The sequence below is a fragment of the Crinia signifera genome, chromosome 1 (genome assembly GCF_055691185.1).
Source record: "Crinia signifera chromosome 1, ASM5569118v1, whole genome shotgun sequence".
NCBI classification, from domain to species: domain Eukaryota; kingdom Metazoa; phylum Chordata; class Amphibia; order Anura; family Myobatrachidae; genus Crinia; species Crinia signifera.
Window position 1 is genome coordinate 336,505,400 of NC_139217.1, and position 19,473 is coordinate 336,524,872.

The 19,473-nt window shown below is 45.9% G+C and overlaps 1 protein-coding gene across 2 annotated transcripts in view; it reads left to right on the forward strand.

Moving 5' to 3' along the window:
• DTX1 (deltex E3 ubiquitin ligase 1) overlaps positions 1–19,473 on the forward strand; it is an 83,910-nt gene that overhangs the window by 15,803 nt on the left and 48,634 nt on the right. The window lies entirely within an intron of this gene.

Here is a 19,473-nt window from a genome sequence, read left to right on the forward strand (position 1 = left end):
GGTGCATATTGTTATATGGGGACTACTCAGTGCTATATGCAGACTTGTTCGGGTTTCCTGCCAATTCAAGTTTACTATCTAGTTTACTGGTCCTGGCGTGCAGAAGGTCAAATAGACTCATTTATGACCATGCTAAAATGCAAATGCAAGTGTATCTTATTTCCGAGAATGGCTATGTAGCTGCTGTGGCAGCATCTGTGGGGGTGCTACGCCAAGCAGTCTTCCATGGAAACAAGTCAAAGTAGAAATACAGTAAATGAATGGCTAGTCTGACAGTGGTACTATTTTGGATGTTGACGTAACATTTGTACCGTTTTCACCATGACCTTTTTACAGAGCATCTGCACATCCGCAAACATAGGTGGCTTCCCCCTTTTTTTGCCTGGTTGTTTGGAAATGACTCTGGACTTGGCTATCACCTTCAAATACACTTTATAAAAGAAGCGGTGCAGAACTTCAGAAATAAGCCTTATACTGAATTGTTCAAGATCACATTACCTCACTTATATATATCAGGGTCCCCTGTTTGTCCCATTTTCGACATGATAATCCTGTTCTGTACAGCAGGAGATCGCTGTGTTACCTGGGCAGCCTGCCAGGGTGATGAAAAGTAGGGCAGAATGGTGGGTTCCATGTTACCTTCAAGGGCATTAACATACATCAGGGACAAGTGTAGGGATGTGGGAAAGCAAATCATGCTCAGCAGTAATGATATAAATACATACGTTTATGCAGTGACGTGAGGCAGGTGAGGCAAAGCATTTCCTGCCATACTCCAGTATAAGCCAGAATTTTGATTATATAAAGTATATGAAAATACAAAGAATATATTATAAATATATTTTTTGTATTATTCTTATCATTTTTATAGTCAAAACTCTGAAACAAAAAGTCTGCTTTTTCTGCACATCACTGATCAAATCTCAGTGATTTGCACCTGAAACTACACATCCCAGCACGCCATAGTTTAACATTCCCTAATAGCAAAACCATGGCAAGGCATGATGGGACTTGCCTGGCCTACATGAACCCTTATGGTGGGTACACACTATCAATGTCTGTTAGTGATATGCACCATCACGTTATCATCATGCATACATCTAGATGCACTAAGCTTCAAAAGTGATAAAATGAAGAGTGATAATCAACCAACCAATGAGCTCCTGTCTGACATTTTTCAAACACAGTCTGTGACATGGCAGGTAGGAGCTGATTGGTTGACTGTTTATCACTCTCCATTTTATCACTTTTCAAGCTTGGTACATCTGGCCCATTGTCTGATCATGCAGTCCAATCTGATGATATCGTCCGGGACTGCATGCAAGTTCAGCAGGGTCCCGGTGATGCCCCTGAATAAAATCATTAACGATATCATTCAGGGTTTACCCATGGGTCGATTTGCGGCACATCGTATAGCATGTACAAGGCTTTAGGCTCATATATTGTGTGTAAGTCTATTGTGTGTAAGTCTGGCTCTGGTACTAGCATGTGCCTCCCCAGCCATTTACCACACTGCACCCCCTGTGTTTATGTACATATATTTGCATCAATAATGCCACAATTGAAATTCATAGAGGGCGGAATGTACTAAGGGAAAAATGTGGTAAAACCCCTGTTTTCGGGGGTTTTACCGCATTTTCAAATGTACTAAGACCCGGCCGCAGGCCAGGGTATCACCACCTTTGGGCTTCTTATCACCAACCACTGCCCGCCGCAGATGCCGACCGTACTCTGAGTCCCGTCCTCCATCAAGACAGCCGCTGAAGCCCAGGGATGTGACGGAGAACCCCCGCACACCATATAACAGGTATAGAGGGGGGCCTCCGTCACCGCATGGCGATGCTAGTCGCATATATTAGTACATATGTGCTAGTATCGCTTCGGTGGTGCAGCGAGGGGCGGCAATGTATTTTAATACATCCTGCCCAGGGTCATGTTTTATGTGGCTCAATTAACTGCTGGAAAGTATTATAGCAAATACACCTAAAAAAATGACAATAGAAAGGTGGAATTATTTTTGAAGATTTTTTTTTCTCTGTTATCAACTCTATCATCTATCATTGCCATTCACGAAAGAGATCATTATAGTTCTATAACTTGTTTAATTTGAAAATAAACTGATTAAAAGAGCAGAGTAAATAGAAATAACCAGGAAATCAATTACCAGATTCTAATTAATTTGGGGGGTATTCATTGAAGGGTCACTGACCCGACAGTCGTGACCCTGACCTGTTCTCGGCTGGCTCAACACTGAATCGGCAGGCGGGATTCAATGTCCTGGCTGCCGAACGCCAAAAAGGAGGCATGACCGCAAGATAGGGCCATGGATAATCGAGCTACGGCGGGGAGCTGGACAATCCACGGGCGTTCTCAGCAGAACATGCCCGACTGCTTCTAAAGTCAGGCACATTCTACTGTTCAATGCTGTCGGGAAAGACAGCATTGAATAGGGCCCCGCCGCTATTTCCCCTGTCGGGAATAGAAGCCGTAGATTGAATGCCCCCTTTAATAGCAGTAAAACTAGTAATAAAGGATTATTCTTGTTTAATCATTATTCCACCCATTCTTGTGCTTGTCCGGCATTCCAAATACATTGAGTGGAGGATGCCGTGAATCTCTTTAAGAATGTTTTCTATTAATCCAGGTGCAGAATTCTACTGTATTTAGTCATGTTTAAGATTTTTTCCTTTGCACCTGCAGGTGGTTTGCAAAGGGAAGCTGCTTAGCAGTAGTTTTAGATATGGATGCCTGGGAAACGGTAGTTTTATTTCACTATACAGTATGTATACATAATGTAAAGTGTGTCCACTAATATACACACTCAGAAGGCTGCAGGGGTAGAGCTCAACGTTTGCTGCTTGTTGCCATGGTAGCAGAACTCAGGTGGTGCTCATAGCAACAGACTACATTTAGCTGCAGGCAACAATGGTTCCTCCTATTGTCATAAGCACAGTGTAACCTATATACAGTGTGCTTTAGAGCAGTATGTAGATTGGGAGAATTTATTACATGAAGATGGACGCTGATGTGAAAGCTGTATAACTGTCTAATTGAACAGCTCATTTATGCTAAACCCCACAAATTCTGTATAACGCACCCAGTGCATAACTACAGCATTGGAGACAATTCAAGTATATTTCAGTGAAATAGCATATGCTTCTGACATTCATTCCTTATCACTAAAGCATTTATTTTGAGACAATTTAATAATACATAATAATGTGCATAAACAATAGATGCTCACAATTCAATCTATAAACTATATTTTTATTACCTGTAACCCATTTGCAATGAAAATGATCCTTTAAGCAAGTGACCTTGTGTAAAAGAAGAAAAGTAAGGGGCATAAACATAGGCGATTTTTCCTTTTTTTCTAAGCATTCTGTCTAGATCGCTTAGAAATTAAGCACACATCGTCCCATAGCGATGGTGATCTGTGTTCCCGCGCAGACCCGTTCAGACCTTTAGCACATGTAGTCACGATCTGGTTAGATTGCCTGCATGTGCATAAAGGGTCCGATTCAATTGCCGGGGTGCTTGCATAGTGATTGACAGACAAAGGGGCTTCCAGGGTGGACACTGGGGGGGGGGGGGGGGTGCATTCGGCGGGGCGAATATATGCAGCCTGAATTGGGCCACCATAGAACACTGAGTTAAGCACTGTTTAGCACAGATTGCTCAGCACACATCACTGTGCGTGTATAGGGCAATGTGAGCTAAGCGATCTGTGCTAATTAGCACATTAGTTAAACACACATTGCCCCATGTGTATGGGGCTTAAGTGCAGAGCTACCCCCCTGGAGGGTTAATTAAAAACATTCCATGACCTGCTGTAGTAATCTACAAAACAATCCCAGATCTCTACTGTATTCTTAAACTGTGTACACACGGGGGAGATATATTGCTCAGCAATATATTGCTAGCAATATATTGCTCAGTGTCTCCTTTTCATCAGCGACCAGAGATGGTCGCTGATGAAAAAGAAACTGCCGGGGGAGCCCGGCAGTGGAAATCAGCTGGTCGCAGGAGCTTGCGATCACTACGGGCAGAAAATGGGAGCGTGCACCCGGAGATTTATCGCCGGTGCACATTCCCATCGCTGGCAATATGGTCGCACAGCGACCATATTTCCAGCAATATTTGCAATAATCGCCCCCGTGTGTACGCACCTTAACTGAGCACATAAGTGGAACACACAAATCTCTCCCTACAGTAATAATGAAACATCACGCAAAGTGTCAGTAGAATGTGGGGTAAGGCCTGGCATTGTGTGTGATTTTGGAATACATATGGGGGAGTTTGTGTGAATTCAGAGAGGATCCAGGTATGTCTGTGTGTAATTAAGGTTCCAATTGTGAGTCGTACGCAGCCACATCTGTGCGCTCATCTTTTGTTGGTCGTACATCTGCAACTTTATGCAAATGATGCTACAAAACTCTTCCCTGGGGTATATCAGTGCAAGAACTGAGACTCCCACTATTAGTACTGTAGATGCAGAAATACTGCTGGGTGCAGTTACTGATGCACCATCAGTCACACAGCATGTAAGCTTACAGCAGCCCTCTGGCCACTGCAGATTCTCGGTCTGAAAATGGCCCCTTATGTGAATGGTTGTGCTTCTGTGTGCACAACCACTGTTTATGACACAACCATGACACGCCCATAACACAAACCATTTCCGTTGTCTACTTAGCCCAGGAACAACATTTTTTTTTAGCGTTGGCCATATGCAAGTTTATTGACAGGAAGCCGCCATTTGGGGGTGGTAACCGGACTTTTTCTGGTAGTGTCAGGCGTGCCCAGGTGTTAGGGGGAAGTCGTCCGGCAGCGATCAGACTGTTCTTATTGCAGCTGCCGAGTAAGTCCCGTGCTTTGCACAGACTCCGCACTGTGGAAAAAATCATTTGATGGTGAGCGGTTTGCAGCTAAACACCGATCCAGCTTATTTTCTCAACCCGGGCTAAGCAATTTGCAGGCTTCCACAGGGCAGGATTTCACTGTGACTGGGCAGCGTATACCTGATCGCAGGGCTCTGCATTTTTGCAGAGCAGCGATCAGGTCTGAGAAACCTGAGAAAGATGCATGCAGAGAAATAAAGGTACTTGTGTACTAGCACGGCGCCCATCGCATCGCAGACCATATCGCATGCGATGGTATGCGATGTGACGCAATATCGGCCGATGTTGTACAATGGCATACAATTTTAAAATTGTATGCCATTGTATATGGCATACAATGCCATACAATGCGATGCGATGCGATTATAAATTGTATAAGCACCCTAATGGGTGCTTACAATGATTAAATGCACCCCCACGCCACCCCCCCCAAGTATAAATATGAACCCGAAGCGTGGCGAGCGCAGCGAGCCCGCGTGGGGCGGCGGTACGCATCCTACGACCTTTTCATACCCCCACTATCCACGTCGGAGTGGAGTTGAGAACAGAAAGTGTGGCGAACGCAGCAAGCCACCCAGCCCGAAGCGTGGCGCGCGTAGCGCGCCCCGCGAGGGGATGCGGATACCTTCACAGGTATCCGCGTCCCCTCGCGGGCTTCACAGGTATCCGCGTCCCCTCGCGGGGCACGCTGCGCTCGCCACGCTTCGGGCACTTTCTATTCTCAACTCCACACTGACGTGGATAGTGGGGGTATGAAAAGATCGTAGGACGCATACGGCCGCCCCTCGCGGGCTCGCTGCGCTTGCCACGCTTCGGGTTCACGTTTATACTTGGGGGGGTGGCGTGGAGGTGCATTTAACCATTGAAAGCACCCATAAGGGTGCTTATACAATTTAATATCGAATATGAGTTAAAATCGCATCGCATGCCATCGGGTGTATGGCATCCGATGCGATTAAAAAATCGGGCGACTAATTATCGGGGCGCCGTGCTAGTACACAAGTACCGAAATAAATCCTTCCACTGCCCCCAACTCCGAATTCAGGGCCTGATTCAGACCCAATTGGTCAGGGCGAATGAGCAAATATGCAGACCACCTGTGCAAACGCCTTCAGCTACCATCACACTTGCCAAGGTGTTTGCACGTGCTGGGGAGGGAAGGGGATGGGCAGTGGGTGGCCCCATGAAAAAGCTGTGCATTCTCCTGGGAATGCAGACGGGTTGGTGCCTACTTGGGGCGGACGGCTGATGTCACATGACGTCAGCACCTGCCCCGTGACGTCATGTACGTCATGTGATGGGTGGCTGATGTCACATGTACATGATGTCAGCAGCCGCCCCCCTTTTGCCCATCAGTCTGAAATAAAATTCAGTCTAGAATGCTGATAGGGCTAGCTTTGGGGCCCCTCAAATTATCAGGCCCAGGATGGCTGTCCCCTTCGACCCCCCTGTCGCTGGGCCTTCCTGGGACACAATCCAGCAGCTTTACACCGTAGCATAAAGCAGTGATTCCCAACCATGATGCTCAAGTACCCCCAACAGAGCATGTTTTCCAGGTCACCTGGCAGGTGCACAGGTGTACTTATTATTCAGACACATTTTAAAATATCCACAGTTGGAGCTAATTATTTCACTTGTAATTATGGGGGAAATTTACTAAAGGAAATTTGTAAAAAAAATAGGTGTATTTGTATTTAGAAATACGGTACTCTTTACCTAGAAGGGCGCCCGTCGCGGGCATCGCGGGTACATTTATGTATGGCCGCGACGCGACCGACGCGATGCCCGCGATTTCCCATTGAAACCAATGTTAAACATGAAAATCGTGTCGGTCGCGTCGCAGCCGGCCATAAATGTACCCGCGATGCCCGCGACGCGATGCTCCCGATTTCCCATAGGAATCAATGTTAAAAGGCGCGATGGACCCGATTTTACTGTTAAATGCCTCAATCCACCCGATTTGGCCATAGGAATCAATGTTAAATGGGCCACAGAGCCCATTAACCCTTAAATGTCCCCCCAAATTTTTAACGCCACCCCACGATCCACGCCAACCCGAAGCGTGGCGAGCGCAGCGAGCCCGCGAGGGGCGGCGGTACGCGTCCTCCGACCTTTTCATGCCCTACTATCCACTAGGGCGTGGAGTGAGAATAGAATAGTGTGGCGAGCGCAGCGAGCCACCGAGCCCGAAGCATGGCGAGCGCAGCGCGCCCCGCGAGGGGACGCGGATACCTTCACAGTTATGCGCGTCCCCTCGCGGGCTTCACAGGTGTCCGTGGCGAGGCGGACACCTGTGAAGCCCGCGAGGGGACGCGTCTACCTGTGAAGGTATCCGCGTCCCCTCGCGGGGCTCGCTGCGCTCGCCACGCTTCGGGCTCGGTGGCTCGCTGCGCTCGCCACACTATTATATTCTCACACCACGCCCTAGTGGATAGTAGGGCATGAAAAGGTCGGAGGACGCGTACCGCCGCCCCTCGCGGGCTCGCTGCGCTCGCCACGCTTCGGGTTGGCGTGGATCGTGGGGTGGCGTTAAAAATTTGGGGGGACATTTAAGGGTTAATTTGGCCTTTTTGGCCCCAAATCGGGTCCATTGAGGCATTTAACAGTAAAATCGCGGTCAATCTGCCGTGTTAACATTGTTCCCTATGGGAAAATCGCGGTCATCGCGGGCATCGCGGTCATCCCGATTTACCCGCGATGACCGCGATGACCGCGATTTTTACCCCCGACGACCGCAATTTCAATCGCTGGCGCCGTTCTAGGTAAAGAGTACCAGAAATACATTTATTTTTGACATTTACTATCCACAAAATACGGCAATTCGTATTCGTATTGATGTGCTATCAATACGAATACGAATTGCCGTATTTTCGGGATAGTAAATGTCAAAAATAAGTGTATTTCTAAATACAAATACACCTATTTTTTACAAATTTCCTTTAGTAAATTTCCCCCTATGTGTGGAGACCTGGAAAAATGCACTATTGAGGACCAGGGTTGGCATAAAATATAAACAGCAGGGCACTGCAGGATTGACTGCCTTTTAATAGATACAAGCACCAATCAGTAAAGCCCGAGGGGGGAGGCCACCTTAAGTAATAACTTCATGCAGCTGCAGCTCTGCACATTTCAAATGATATTTCTGCCAGTGAGGAGAAGGGACGCGACGTCGCTTGGCCAGGACATGCAGTAAAGACAAGCCATGGCAGCAACTCGTAGTGTCTTTGATCTTAGATATGGATTCCATTTGTCAGCAAGTGAAATTAGTTTGTCAAGATTAAAACCTTGTTTACCTCAATAATTTCACAGACTGCCACACAAAGTAATAGTGAGATAGTGATTAAACTACAGTATATAAAGTATTATATGATGTATACAATCAACAAATACATTAATGCAAATCAGCAGGCAGCTCCACCTAAAACCTGCTACTTTTTTCCCTATTCTTGCCTAATCTCTTGGACTGTCCAGGATGATCAGGCATATGTCCTGGACACTTCTTTGTCCAGCAACTCCCACTATATTTACACAATCATACATGGCATCCCCTGCAGCACTGTTACACGTTGGTCTCCACTTCACACACACCTCCAGGTGTGGTAACAGTAAAGGAGGTGGAGTTGGAATATCACTCACATTAACAATAACATTTGAAGTACACTCCTTTCAATCTACGTCTGACTGACTCCTATACTCAACTGGAGGGCCATTTTCAAGAACTTTCCACCTATCTGCTACAACTGCACCTCTAAAAATAGTCCTTGATGAAATGGCTACAGCTACCCTTTACATTCCACATAGGCCTAAATGCCAACCATGGCATTCTAAATGAACAAAACACCTACAAAAATCCTCATGTAAAGTTTATAGTCAGTGGCGTAAATCTCTTACTCCAAACGACTTCCTTATTTAAAAATCTATTTAACACTTCTATTGTAATGCCCTGAATTCTGCCAAACAAACATACAGTATTTCCAACTTGTCATTTATGTTCAAGCTTCAAACTCCAATCAAATAGATTTTCAAACCTCCCTTACCCAATCCAACAGATACTACCAATGCACAAATTCTTGGTTCTTAAAAGACAAGACTGATAAGATTCAAGATGAAATGTTATGTTCCTCCTCAGCCGATGACCTGCTCAATTTCCTACCTGAACCCTCTGGTACCTTCTCTTCATTTGATCCCACAAGTGTAGGTGAAGTACCAACACTCTTCTCATCCTTTCACTCTACTATGTCTCCTCATGATCATTTATCCTCACAAAGAAGTAATGCTGTTTCTCCAATGCTCATCCCAACCGTAACTAAAATCTGTCAACTCTCTTCCTGTCTCTTCTGTTGTCTTTCCTTTGGGAGTGGTATGAGGGTCCGACAATTGGGATTCCGATGGTCATTAGTCAGACGTCAGAATCCCGACTGTCAGTTCTTCGACAGCGTGGTGAGCACAAAGAAACCCCCTTGTGGGCTCAATGACTCACTGCGCTCACCACAGGTTCTATTCTCACTCTATGGGGTCGTGGACTCCAACAAAGGAGAATAGCTCCTGTAACTCTGGATCCCAACTGTCAGGCTTTTAACAGTCGTGGTTCTTATTCAGATAAGGATACTCTTACCACTACAATCCATTCTGAATGCAGCTGCAAGGCTTATCTACCTTGCTAGTCATTCATCGCTTGCAGATCCGCTTTGTTATTGCCTCCATTGGTTACCTGTATTCTACAATATTCAATATAAAATAATTTTACTCACACACAAGGCCATTAACCAAACAAAACCAATATACTGTACATCTCTTTGCTTATCTCAATATATAACCCAACCTTTTCACTCTTCACAAGATCTACGTCTCTCATCCCCACTCATTAATTGCAGGCCTTTCTTCGGGCAGCACCTACTCTGGAATGTCCTCCGGGGACTCCCCCTAGAATACAAACCTTCAAGCATTCCTTGAAAACTCACCTCTTTTAGGCAGGATTTGCAAGTTCCAGAACCACCCACATAACCTTCATAAAGTGTATTATCCTATTACCTCCTGACTGTAAAGTCTGTATCCTCATATATATTCTATTTCTATACTTTCCCATCATCCTGACCCACGGACACCATTGCTGTGTGACCAAATCATCCAGCCCACCAAGAACCTTTGCAATGTGGTGGACAATTATGCAATAGGTACAACCTATCCTTGAATGTTAATGCCGGTACTTATGTAATATCTGGGCTCCCGTTTTTCTTATGAGACCGCGTCCCATCGCGGGGCTCGTTGCGCTCGTCACGCTTCGGGCACGGTGGCTCGTTGCGCTCTCCACACTATATAAAATCAACTCCATGCGTAGTTGGATAGTAGGGGTATGAAAAAATGGGGTGCATTTAACATGGGAGCCCAGATAATACATAAGTACCTCAATGCCTATTTCCCTATATTGTAAACTCAGGAGCACTGCCTTCTTACCTACCGTATATGTCTGTGTTATTACAAAGTTTTGTTTTATCAAGGTTTACCATTGTAAAGTACAACGGACTTTGCTGCACTACATAAGCTGTTAATAAATAAATATTACCGCTGTGCCCCTTCCCATGCTAAACAGTGCTGCTTTAAACCCTCATTCTTTTTCACCCTCTCACTCCTTTCTTAGTTCATCTCATCCATCCAACTTCCTTCTATTCATCCATCTCTTTTCCTCCCATACATCTCATTCCACCTTGTCTTCATTCTCCCCATCATTGAGGATGAAGTCTTTGCCCTGCTTTCATCATGTTCCCTCTCCAATTACCCCTTGGACTCAACACCCTCTTACCTTCTTCTAAAGTCTGCTAACACCTTTCACCGGCTCTGTCCCCTTTTTTTTATACACACCCTTGTTACACCTATAATTAAGAAACCCTAACTCCCTTTCCCATTTCAACCGTCGCTCCTCTGATATTTTCTGAAGTCCTTGAGAGGATCGTTTATTTCCTACTTACCTTATTCCAATTCTGACTTTGACCCTCTTAAATCTGGTTTCCATCTATGTTATGGTATTTAGATCTACCATGTCAAGATCTACAGTCATAAGGTTGACCACTATAGGTTGACAGTGAAAAGGTCGACAGGGTCAAAATGTCGACATTCAAAAGGACGATATGCGGTTTTCATGTTTTTTTTGTGTCTATGTCGACATAGACCGGTATGGACACCATCTAAGTGTACCACGTCCCCTCGCATGGCTCACTTTGCTCGCCTTGCTTCGGGCGTGGTGCCTCGCTGTGCTATTCTACCTCCGCAATGGATGGTAGGGCATGTAATACCGCCTGTCGGCACATGTCGGCTAGAAACTTTTCCAAAAAACTCATGTCGACCTTTTCCATGTTGATCTTTAGACCCTGTCGACCTTTTGACCCTGCCAACCTTTTGCATGTCAACCTTTTAACCCTGTCAACCAATAGTGGTCAACCTTATGACTGTCGACCTAGAGTCAATCTGTCATGAGTCCGTATACCTCAACTCTTACCTCCTGAAAACACCCATGATCTACTCAAAAGTAATTTGTCACTTCTCAAATATCATTTCCTTAGATCTATCCACTGCCTTTGACACTGTCAATTACATGGTTCTTCTTCAATCTCTGCATACCACATATCCCTTGTCAATCTGTTCTCTCATTGTTACTCATTTTTAATTTGAACTTTATCTTTTGGCAACCTGTTGGAATCCCCATTAACGGTATGTCTTTGGCCCCCTTATTTTTTCATTGGTTGCAATGATTGTGAGCACAATCTGATTCAAATGCCACCTTATTGCTGACAATATGTAAGCTCTTTTCTGGGCTGATTGTGCTTGCATTCGGAACAGGGTAGTAGGGGGCTGTTGTAAAATATCAAGGGCCAGGAGACAAATTAGGCCACCAAATTTGTTGCCTGGGAAGCTGCCAATGGTTGGGGGCTCCTAAGTCATTGAATGAGGCACACTTCTCAGCCTATATATATATATAACTTTCCATTTCATTATTTGAATGTGTAGAAAATGGATATTTTGTGTTTTGGATTTACTATTACAACTAAAGCACATTTTTACGCGTTGTCTGCTCTTTTTCTGGACTTAAGTATATTTAGATACTGGGTCTGTCTCATCCATTTGTGAACACAACACTACACACTAGCTGTTTTATGTTTCCCATACCTTCTAGGGGTTCTTCAGTCACTCAGGCAAAATGAGTTTTTAAGTGTAACTGTATCAAGACAATATGCTGTTAACAAGATGCATATGCCCTATGCCTTACTCCTCTATGTCAGAGCAGTGCATTCATTTCTGATCCTGTGGCCAATTTTCTTCCCCTCTACCGTCATTGTAAGAATCCAGACCAAAGCCAACAGGAGCCTAACATACCAACACCAAAACTACAACAGCCTTCAGAAATCTGGATCCTCATGATCATGTGTTGAATTGGCCTGGGGGGCGACGTCTGGGGGAACCACAATAAGGAACAAAATGCATCTCATAATGTGTCAAAGATCGCATAGACTGGTTAAAATTCAACAGCAGATTTATTTTATCTTCAGCATTTAGGTCACTAACATGGTTAAAACAGCCGTTCACAGCAGGTTACAGCATCATATTCCATGTTCTGACAATCAATTATTGTGTAAATTCCAATGGCTCCGAATGTAACCCTAGACCCCCAGCCAATCGCCTGGTCAGCTAGAGAAGTCTTCTTGTGTGATAGCAGCAATCTAATACCTTCTAATAACCTATAGCACATTGGCTGCAATAAAGTAGCAATATGTTATTTTTATTTACATACATAAAGACGTTTCACATCAATACATTTGTAGCCTAGTCCTAGTACATTATGCAATGTATTGAAAAGATACATTTGTAACAGAATATACTGAAGTCACTGTTGTTTTGAAGAGAGCAGCTAGTAGTAACTGAGACAGTGTTCTTGCTATATTGTTCTGTCATTTATACTTCTCATTATGACAACTTATGTTAGTGAGGTGAGAGAGCGCCAGGTATAGCAGGAGCTGGGTACAGTGACTCTTCTGCTGTTGTTGTTGGGTTTTTCTTCCTCTGTCCTGGCATGTGAAATCGCAAGACAGGGTGCACATTACTACCAGATATGAGAGAGCCTGCAAGAGGTGTGATACCCAGGGGCGTAGGGGGCAGCCAGGGCACCCGGAGCAGCCCTTGTCAAGGCGTCCATTCCTGCCCCGGCCCAGCGTGTTGGGGGGGGTGGCCACAGTCCGGGGGCAGCAGCATGAGGCTCTGGGCGGTATTCAATGAGCCTGATTCGCCATGTTTTTATGGCGAATTTGTGCTGTTTGGCGAATTTCTGACAAAACCGGTGAATCACCCTATTCAATGACCACATGGCGAATACATTTGAAGGTTTTTTTCGCCATGATTCACCGAGTAGCAATCGCTATCTTTTTATGGTGAAGTGGAATGTGAACTTTTAAAATAAAGTGTTTTGTTTTTTACATTTGGTGTCAAAAAATCAGGAATTTTATTCTGAGGAGGGGCATGCTATTTTTATTCATGTGCTGTAAACGGAACGTGGCGAATGTGCAGCGAATCCAAAAAAGGATTCGCTGCACCTCGCAGGTATTCACATTGAATACCGCCCTCTGACTGCTAATGTGACATCACGTGAGTGACAGCCGCGGCCATGACTGGGGGGCATAGGTGCAATCATATGGGGGGTGCCATTAGGAGGTGCCTGTGCACACCTGGCACCCCCCCCGTGCGCATGCCTATGTGCGCTTGACAGACGGGCGGGCAATGTACGGAGATAGCATGCAGTGAGTCATCGTTGCTCACTCCGTACATCGCCCGCCACGGCCGCCCGCACGCCTGTCTGTTACGCACACATAGGGTGGCACACGCCGCACAGGACACAGCAGGGGGGAGCTCTGAAAACCATTGGCGCCCGGAGCACAAGTTCCATCGGTGCCACCCTAGCTACGCCTCTGGTAATACCTGTATATTCGACAGTCAGTGCAGTGGCTGACCACAGGACTATAGGTGTAGTGGTTATCCTATATCCCTGATAAACCATTTCTAAGAGGTGAAACTTGTTGGAGGGAGAACAATTTGAACTATTCTGTTGATGGTAGTCAAGATTTCATAAAGACATTGTAGAATATGTTACAAAATTTTCCACTTGTGCGCAAAACAACTATAGAAGACCAACTATCAAGAATCGATGCATAACGCAGTGCTGTTTACCAGCATGTTAAGTGGATTTGTTGGAGAGCACATCTATTGCTGTGATTTCTCTTGCCATAGCTCCCTGTGCCTCCTGACGTGTGTCTCATGGAGTTCACACCATCTCTGTTGCAGGGCGCCACCCTGACACTTGTTTAGCCCCTCACTAAGCCGCTTGGCAAATTCGAAGCATACAGAATAACTACATTTACTTTCCAATAATCCTGATACGATGTCTGAAGAATGGTATTAATTATTCAGTAAAGGGATCAGTAATACCCCTTTCAGACATACGGCAAAATCCCGGGATTTTTCACGTGCATGCGCACAATCCCGGGACTAGTGTATGTCTAAAAGGGGTATAATATATGTGATGATTGATTAGCTGTAATAAACGTAATGTTACATAGACATGAAATTGCTATATTAAAGTGAAGTTGCAGTGAAATGTAGTATCATGAAATGCATGTACGTGGAATTGGTAAAGCTGTAAATGAAACAAGAAGTTGCAATAACAATATGCATATGAAAAGGCAAGGCAAATATGTGCAATACACATAACATTGAGCTTACAAACATAACATTACATGTAAAAGGGACATGCTACAGTGTAACTAATACTGCTAGCATACATAACTTCCTGATTAGGTTCATGGTGACACAGTTTTGAGTGATAAACTCACCATCTAATGCTGTACCAGGATGGACCATGTGAGCTATGTCTGCCTGAGTCCATGTGGAGAATGGAAAATGGCTGATTACAGCTTCTTTGGCCTAGAATGCATTGATAAGCTAGCTACAGAGGGCTAAGAGGGGCAAACTACTGAGATAGATCTGTGCTGACCACTGGAGGGAATTGATTATGCAAATCACAGAAACAAATGAAAACAACAGAAACCTATGCTGAAAGGCATGGCAACACTCTTGGCAGATGACCTATAGCCCATCAATGGGAGTTCCAGTAATGATCACCTAATTCACATGTTAAGCCTGTATCCACCAATTGTTGTCCTTGTAGTGTGCAGATGACTCAAGTCTCCAATCACTGCATTGCAAGGGGGATAAAAGCCCTGCTCTGGCAGACTACACTTGTCAGTGACTACAATGTCACTGACCAAGCTTTGTTCCTGACTCCAGTACTTGGACACCTTGTGCAGTACACCGTGTTTGTGCCTTTGAGACAGCAAATTCGCTTACCCTACGGATCATTAATTTTCAGTCAATAGCATCCTCTACAGTATCAGTTAATTATCATTATTGGTTCCAGTCCAATTGCTTCCATAGCATCTGATCTTCTTTGAATTCGTACAGCACATTGTGCACATGCGCAAAGACATCCTGCAATGAAAGATGGATACTTTTTTTTAATCGCTGACCATTCACAAGGTGATTGACATGAAGCCCATGTTTTGGGGTGGTAACTGCACATTTTCAGGGGGTGGCAAGGGAAAACGCCGGCGTGCCCAGGCATTTGGAGAGATATTGGGGGAGATTCTCTAAGAATCTCCGCCCCCTTCGCCGCCCATCGCATACTTAATTATCGCATATGTTGTAACATATGCGATAATTAAGGCAAAGGCGGCTCTCCCCTCCCTCCCACACCCGGCGCTGTTGCTGCTGCGCCGGGCTCTCCTCCTCCCTGCACCCGGAAGAGGTTCAGTGCAGGGAGGAGGTCACAGGTCCGGGCAGCACTGCGCTGCCGGACGGGGGGTCGGCACGGGGCGGCGGAGGGTTGCGATAGAAGCCCATTGGCTTCTATGGGGCATCGCCAGATTTTTCTGGCGATGCCCCCCGCCGCGGTAACCCGGCGGGGGATGCTTACAGCATCCCAAAATGCGGTAAAAACCCAGATAACGGGGTTTTTACCCTTTTTTCAGTTTAGAGAATCCCGCCCGGTGTCTGATGTCATCTGTGGCCACTATCAGCATGATTCTATTGCAGCCGTCAAGTAAGACTGCACACACTGGGCGGGATGTACTAAAGGGAAAATGCGGTAAAACCCCCGTTTTACCGCATTTTCCTATGTATCATCACCGGTTCGCCCCGTTTTCACTGGCCAGGGTTTTGCCACCCAGAGGGTGGCGATACCCTATAGAAGCCTATGGGCTTCTTTCGCCGTACGCGCGCCGCCCCCCCCTCCCGTCCTCCTACCTCCTCCTCCCCCTGGTGTGACAGCCGGGAGGACATCCGGCTTCAGGGGGGAGGAGGAGTCGCAGGGGGACGCTGGCAGCCGCCGGGAGGTGACGGAGACCCCCGCAGCCCACATCACAGGTATCGCGGGGGTCTCCGTTACTGCAGCCCGATTCTGGCCGCATATGTTAGTACATATGCGGTAGCATCGCGGCGGCTGCTGTGCGAAGGGCGGCGATGTATGTTGATACATCCCACCCACTGGGAGAATCATTCGATGATGAGCTTCTTGTGAATGGATGTGCCGCCGTATACCCGAACCAGCTATTTTCGCAAGCTGTGCTAAGCCATTTCCAGGATTGCACGGAGTGGGATTTCACTGTGGCGGGGCGGTGTATACCTGATCACATGGCTCCAAAAACTAGCAGCCATGGGATCAGGTCTGAATACCTACTAACTGCCATATGGCAGCGGAAAAGGAAACAAACATGCCACCTCTACACAAAATGCTATCCAAAGTTTGGCATATCTGCAAGATATAATACATGACTAGCATTCTCTGTGATTCCTCTAAGAGCTTTATAATATGGGAGCTAGGCACATCTCATTTTAACAACTTTCATGCCATTGTTTTTGTAGGTCTCTTTATATTTTGTAAGTTGAACATCCAATACCCCATAGAATCCTGGATGATGTGGCCAAGCTAATCCTCCCATCTTTGCCATGTTTTTTTACATTTTGTGAAACATAGAATGTAAACCAGTTGGCCCATCTAGTCTGCCCCTTATTTTCTATCTCCTTGAAGTTTGCACACTGTGTCTAATACCCGTACACATGGGGCGATGGGAGCAGTGTGATGAGCGACCTGTTTAAGCATTGCATGTGTAACAGATCTCGTTAAGCACTGTACCAGTGATGTGTGCTGACCTATCTGTCACAGCCAGTGTTCTCAGTTGAGAGAACACTGGCGATAACTAGATTTATACGGTTTGCAGCAAATCTAGTCAGGCGATACCTACGTGTGGGACTGTGCATTGGCGCCGCTAAGGTCTATACACATGGAGCAATCCCAAGAAATGGGACTGTAACTGCACCGTGTGTATGGCCCGTAAGATTAGGGAGATTATTTGTCACACTAAAAAAATGAAAACTGGTGTTGCAAGCTAAATATGTCATCATGCATGTGGAAAGTATGCAGGATGAACCAGCAGATGAGTTACATGTATGACAGTATTGGCATGATCACAACCTGCCAATTTGAAAGTGACAGAAGAAAGAAGTGTGAAAGGGAAAGCCTCCTACCATATCAAGGAGTGATGGATGATCTACTAGATGAGGTGTCTAAGGAAGAGGAAGAAATGTGCTATAGTATGTTATTTTTAAAGAAAGCCAAGCACTTCATCACTTATCTAGAGAAAAGCAATTCAGCTGTAGCACTAAGTGATAATAAGGACCCGCAGGCAGAACAGCAGCAGTCAGAACAGTTAAAGGAACAGTACTGTGATGTAATAAAGCTTGAAGAATAAGAGAAGATCTGAGCTCTTATTATAAAAGTAAAGGTCCCAGATACAGGGCAGTTGCCTCACATGCCTACTATAATATATTACCTGTGCTTGCAATAAGGGTAGACTGCAGAACTGTAGGCAGAAGATGGAGTGTCAGTTGCACAGGAATTGAAAAAACTAGAGGACCCCCTCGCAGTACTGGATCATACCTCTTGATTACCATGGGACAGTCCCGCTATTTGGAGACTGTCCCGGGGTGGGGGGGGGGGGCAGTTGGGGGGAGCCAGAGATTACTGCTGCTCTGCCGCTGATCACTGAAGAGATGAGGTGCACATCAGTGCTGGGAGGGAGCCCAACTGCTAGAGGAGTGCTGGGTACTACCCCCAAAAATGAGGTCGTGGAACTAGGCCACGCCCCCTTCACTCAATGCCATGCCCACCCAAAAGCTCCACTCCTTTTTCAGGCCAGCAAATGTTGGGCGGTATGCTGGACTATTAGGTGATATGGACAGAAAAATAAATTGTACTTGGCACGCTTTGGGCTGGCGTGGATAGTGGGGGTTTGAAATTAAGGCATTTGCCTGTATGTAACATGGAGCACTTGCAAATGCGTCCTTTATTGTGCATAAGACGTACTTGGGCACTACATCCCCCCTTTATGCAGGAGATGCATGCGCTACCGAACCCCTAACCCTGTCCATCTCCCTGAAGCGGACACGGGCAGGGTTGCCGTACCCTGCCGCAAGAATTATTGAGATGCACAAGCGTTTGAGACGCTTGTGCGTCTCAGACAGGTGGAGCGCCTTTCAGCCGGCGCCCACATGATCGCATCTCTCTGCCGGTGTCCACCAGCGCAGGGGATCTGGCGGTTACCAGCGCTGTGTGAGATGTGCTCACTAGGCTTTCCAGGGATGCTGGGGACAGAGCTGCAGCTCGCGGGGACAGTACGGTGACTACGCTGCCTGACGGGGACACTACGCTGACTACGCAGAGCTGTCGCGGGGACACTATGCTGACTACCATTGGGCTAGGCAGCCGTTTGGATACGCTGACAACTTAGCTTAGCCTACGCTGAAAACGTAGCATAGCCTGCCACCGTGAAACTACACAAGTACCTTTATTTTATCTAGGTGCAGGGTGCGTCACCCCAAAAAATCAGCATAAGCCAGAAAGCCCAGGACAGCAAACCAGTGGAAAAAACTAGTGTTAATAATTGTACTGTAAGTGTTAGGAAGCTGAATGTATGTACAAAAAGTGATACAAAAGTGATGAATGGAAATAAAATATTAAATAGTGTAAGTCCAGAAGGAGAGCATTGTGTCCTTCCTTGAGAGGGTCATATTGGGAGGTATGCAGCTTGCCCAAGACCTGTTGTTGGTTATATTTTGAAAACTCCTGACAACTCCTGGTACCTTGAGCTTGCTGTTACCTTGTATGTACCTGATATTGTGCATAATCCTGTGCACTCCAGCCTATACTTGCACTGTTAGAGTTCCTGTTTGTATCCTGTTGATACTACCCATATATGATAAACTGGAGAGTGATAATTAGAGTACTAGCCAATCAGCTCCTAACTGTCATGTTACATGCTGTATTTGAGAAAAGACAGCTAGGAGCTGATTGGCTGGTACTTTACCTCTAATTAGGCGTGTCAGTGATGTATGGCAGTAAATGCACCGATGGATGAGAGCGTACTTGGGTCGTGAGAGGCTTATATTTGCTTCTGCTTTTTGCTATAAAGTAACACCTAAT